This window comes from Diaphorina citri, unplaced genomic scaffold (genome assembly GCF_000475195.1).
Source record: "Diaphorina citri unplaced genomic scaffold, Diaci psyllid genome assembly version 1.1 scaffold5754, whole genome shotgun sequence".
Taxonomy (NCBI): domain Eukaryota; kingdom Metazoa; phylum Arthropoda; class Insecta; order Hemiptera; family Psyllidae; genus Diaphorina; species Diaphorina citri.
The window spans coordinates 114-5,776 of NW_007383130.1; the positions used below are offsets into that span (position 1 = coordinate 114).

A 5,663-nucleotide genomic window follows, 5' to 3' on the forward strand; every position below is an offset into this window, starting at 1 on the left:
CCTCGGAACAGCTAGCTTTCTTTTAACCTGTCCTTAGTGTCCTTCTCTCTGCATTTTTGGGACAATAAGGCCTCTATTGATACAGTTTCCTCTATAAACCCTTAGAAAAAAGTGTTTAAACAGATAAGATTTGTCCTCGGAACAGCTAGCTTTCTTTTACCCTGTCCTTAGTGTCCTTCTCTCTGCATTTTTGGGACAATAAGGCCTCTATTGATACAGTTTCCTCTATAAACCCTTAGAAAAAAGTGGAGGGTGAAGTCTATCTTAAACAGATAAGGTTTGTCCTCGGAACAGCTAGCTTTTTTTTACCGTGTCCTTCTCTCTGCATTTTTGGGACAATAAGGCCTCTATTGATACAGTTTCCTCTATAAACCCTTAGAAAAAAGTGGTTGCTTTTTAGTCTTCATGATCTTATAGATAAAAATTGTTTAGTTTTAATTCCAACTAGATTGTAACTTATTGTTCTGTATTTTTTCTCATTTCAGATGGATTAAGCAGGAAAAAAAGTCAGTCTCATGTAAGTAATTATTCATTATTATTCATTCCTTCTCCAAATCCAATAATGTACGACATTGTTGGATCTTTTTCTTTCATCTTCTTGTATTCTTTCTTGAAAAACACCATGTAAGAACTCATGGGCCTCTTGAATAATGTACAGGGACTTGGAAAAGGAATAAAGCTAAAAGAGTCTTACTTACTGCCATTTATTCTCACGAATTTATTTTTACTCTGTTATTACTGCCACCAATAGATTTGCCTCAAAAAGCTACTTGCACAAAAATCCTAGCATACCATGAATCTCTGCTACTTAGGAAATAAACCTGAGGCCTCATGCACTTTAGTTTTATGATAGGTATGCACTGAGCTGAAAAGTTGATATCTAGCAATCTATCAAACCACGCTTTACATCACAATACATGAAATATCAAGTGATATCTAGCAATCTATGTATCAAACCACTCTTTACATCACAATACATGAGATATCAAGCAGGAAATACCTAAGTGCAGAAAATAGGGGCACCATTCCAAAAGTTAGAGTGTTTGATTAGCTTTGATCAACTTTAATGTAGATGCACCTTTACAATACAAACAATTTTTTCAGTCAGGGTATACCAATATAATAAAAACTTCTCTCATGTATTTCAGATTGCAGCAGATAATAGGCCCTTGAAACCATCAAATAATGTAAGTACAGGGACTTGGAAAAGGAATAAAGCTAAAAGAGTCTTACTGCCATTTATTCTCATGAATTTATTTTTACTCTGTTATTACTGCCACCTATAGATTTGCCTCAAAAGGCTACTTGCACAAAAATCCTAGCATACCATGAATCTCTGCTAGGAAATAAACCTGAGGCCTTGTGCACTTTAGTTTTATGATAGGTATGCACTGAGCTGAAAAGTTGATATCTAGCAATCTATCAAATCATGCTTTACATCACAATACATGAGATTTCAAGTGATATCTAGCAATCTATCAAACCACTCTTTACATCACAATACATGAGATATCAAGCAGGAAATACCTAGTGCAGAAAATAGGGGCACCATTCCAAAAGTTAGAGTGTTTGATTGGCTTTGATCAACTTTAATGTAGATGCACCTTTACAACACAAACAATTTTTTCAGTCAGGGTATACCAATATAATAAAAACTTCTCTCATGTATTTCAGATTGCAGCAGATAATAGGCCCTTGAAAATAGGTGAGCACTGAGCAACTTGGCAATCAAGTGCTGTTAGCTTTTCCCAGTCCCACTCTGGCTGGGTGAACTAATGTGAGGCAGCAGAGGCAGTGCAATGGATATAGAGTTTCTTAGCCTGTCACTAAATGGAGGGTAAATCCCCCAGTGTGATAAGACTAATAAACAAATCATTTCAAAACTGCAAAACTGATACCTATAAGAAACAAAGCAGTTATTTGTTTGATGTTTTCAGAAGTTCATTGAGCAAGGCCAGAGGATTGTAGCAGTTATAATCTTATCATATTTATTCTCAATAACACCAAGATTGCACATTTCCCCCTTTGTTTGAAACCCAAGGTGTAACATTTTGGTAAGACTTGATTTGTTTTAGTTCTTTCATAGCACTTCACTATTATCACTAATGCCCTTGAAAAAAAGTTCATCATGTTCTACAATCTACCTAGATGACAGTACTGTGTCTCAACCAAATCTGAAAAATACTGTCAAATGTTCTGCACTTGCAATCTATTATTACATTAAAAATGGCAACTCATACAAATACCTTGAGATCTTTGATGAGAAACTACACCCACTTACTGTAAGAAAACTCATTTTAACTATTTGCTCTTGCTTTTCTCCAATTACCAAAATAGATAATTGATAAAGGGAGTTTGGGTGGCTTACAGGAGAATGCACAATGCTGTCATTTTACCTTGGTCAAATCAGAAGCAGTATGCCATCAGCCATATGTTGGTCTGTATAATTGGGAATATTATTTATTACCACTGGGGGAATAACAACAAAAAGACCACAAAATTATAAATAATCATGTTTCACTGGCATGAAATATTTTGATCCTTGTGGTGTTACCAAAGGGAAATAAATAATTCATCCTTTATCAAAAGTAATTCATCAGGCCCATAATAAAATAGGTACACTTAACATTTCCCAATTTGGATTTTGTTTTTTGTTTTCCAGAGAGACCCAGTCCCAGAGGACTATGACAGATACCCACCGGAGCATAGACAGATCTACAAGTTCATCCGAACCCTGTTCAAACTCTCAAGATCTCAAGAATCTCAGGTAAGTTAAGCAACCCTGTGTATGGTTGGGTATCCGGATAGGTGAGCACTGAGCAACTTGGCAATCAAGTGCTGTTGGCTTTTCCCAGTCCCACTCTGGCTGGGTGAACTAATGTGAGGCAGTGGGTATAGGAGTTTCTTAGCCTGTCACTAAATGGAGGGTAAATCCCCCAGTGTGATAAGACTAATAAACAAATCATTTCAAAACTGATACCTATCTATAAGAAACAAAGCAGTTATTTGTCTGATGTTTTCAGAAGTTCATTGAGCAAGGCCAGAGGATTGTAGCAGTTATAATCTTATCATATTTATTATCAATAACACCAAGATTGCACATTCCCCCCTTTGTTTGAAACCCAAGGTGTAACATTTTGGTAAGACTTGATTTGTTTTAGTTCTTTCATAGCACTTCACTATTATCACTAATCAAATGGAAAAGTGATCGAAATGCCTGTCTAGTATAGTATCAAGGGATGTGGGTTTGATCCCCAGCAGAGGCATGTAATTTTACCTTCAACTTTTTAATTATTTGACCTCATGATAACTATTCATTTGACCAGATACTAATAGCTCTAGAGTTCCAAGGGTTAGGTGGTAGATCTACCTAGGAATGCTTTCAGGTAATCCAGTTTAACCTTCCATTCAAGAGGGGTTACCCCTTGCAAAGTGAGAAGTTCTCTATGTTCTATAAAGCCCTGAGATCAGTTTTATTTATTACCCAACTCACTCATCTGTTGAATAAAGTATTATTTTCTTTGTTTGTGCACAGAATTGATTGAAGAATTCAATGGGAAATAGTGATTGGAGACCTTTCATTTACGGAGGTCTTGCTTCAATTACTGCTGAATTTGGTAAGATTTGTAGCATTGAAATTTTCTTAATAAAGTATTATAGAATTTAGGCATTAAACTTCTAGAACTGTACTGGGGGTTGTCAATATCAGATATTTTACTTACCTATACAGTCATACACATACACATGGTCTATGGTCACACAGTGTGAGTTTCCAGCTTGCTTAAAAAATATTTACCGATATCTGTATCTGACATTCAAGTTTAAATATAGATACTCCAAAATCACTAAAGTTGTAAGGACCACTGTTAATGAATTAAAACTCGTTATTATTATTATTATCTATGTTATTAAGGAACTTTCCCAATTGACACCGCCAAACACGTCTTCAAGTTCAGGGTCAGCAAGTTAGGATCAGCAGTATGCTACATCTGAAGTACCGTGGTATGACAGATGTCCTTTTACAGAATCTCCAGAAAAGATGGATTCTGGGCTTTACACAGTGGGTGAGTGTGGTAGTATCCATGCAGTTAAATAAAAAAAAAATAGAACGAAGAAGAACAAACAACATTAGTACTCCTCCTTTGTGAATCTGTATGTATTTCATGATCATGTTTCATTAATATAAATTTGATTAATTAGATACTTACTTACTGATATTATAATCATTATGTACTTGTAGAAATCAGTCCTGCAGTCATAAAGACCAAGCCACCTATGGAACAATTAAGTTTGGGACATAACTACTCATGGAAGAATTTCATTGTTGAGAAAACTGGGCCAGGAAGATATTGTGGTGAATGTGGATGTGCTGTAGCAGCTGGTATTCTGGCAAGCAGTATTGCCAACCCTACAGATGTGGTCAAAAAAAAAAAAAAATGTAGCACAATAGAAATTAAAGTCTATCTTTCCGGCGTGAACGACCAGGGTATTCCTGTGTTAAAACGCCTTATCCGAAAAAAAAAAAAAAAAAAAAAAAGTCTATCTTTGCAAACAATAATTCTATGAGTAGGTTGTAAAAGTATAGGCACCTACGAGCTTATTTCTACATTCTAGGTACTTAATAGTTTATTCTGATTATCATTGTTATTATTTCCACAGGGAGTCAGTGCTACAGCTTATCGTGCAGCAGTCATTGCAGCTGTTGAACTACCAGTGTATGACTTCTGTAAGCTGAAGCTGATAAAATATTTTGGAGACAGCATGGCCAATCATTTCATGTAAGTTGAAAGAAAAACCAAAAGCCAGAAGTTTTTAGAGGGAACTGCTTGTCACATTTATGTACATGGGTATCATCACATTGAACCTGGCTTACTTACTTAACTTCAGTGATCCAGTGGAAGGTTTATTGCAGGATTCTCACACAGTGAGCTCTTCTACCCATCTGAATCTGATACATTTGATGTTGTAAAGCCACTTTGTGTCCATTCTGTCTACATCAGGATTTAAAAAAGTAAAAAAAAAATAATAAAAAAATAAATAAATAATAATAATAATAAAAGTGATTGTGATCCCAGGCTTAAGTCTTAATTATTATCAATTTTCAGATCAAGTTTTATTGCTAGTCTGGGCAGTGCTGTTGCTTCAACTCCCATTGATGTTGTGAGGGTAAGTTATCAGGAATATTTAAACAATTTTCTTTTTCAAATGATATGAATTCAATCCATTTATTCTGTCATTCTCAACTTAACATTACCTACAAGTTTTTTTTTTTTTTTTTTTTTTTTTTTTTTTTTTTTCAAAATTTTCAGTAGGTACTTTTTGGACTTGGAAAAATTTCTTCCAAAAAATTAACAATTTTGTCCATTCCCATTTTTCTTTACACCTCTTACCTTTATGAGATAAAGGTAAAGCAACATTGACTTTAGTTAATATCTGGATGGGGCGACTGTCTGCTGTCTGATTTTCACCTAATCATAACAGTTTAGTCCTTGTCCTTGGACCATACCAGGAAAGACCAAATTTCATCTCTCTTCGACAAACCTATTATCAATAGGACATCTAGGTGGTAGTAGGTCTGTAGGTATCAAAAATACAGATAAAATTACAAATAAAGACCAAGATGCTGTATGAGAAGAGATTTTATAAAGAAGATGGCATACCTA

General features: G+C 35.0%; 1 pseudogene; it reads left to right on the top strand.

Moving 5' to 3' along the window:
• The first annotated feature begins 2,745 nt into the window (after positions 1-2,745).
• On the top strand, positions 2,746-5,291 carry LOC103521703 (annotated as a pseudogene).
• Positions 5,292-5,663: the final 372 nt, after the last annotated feature.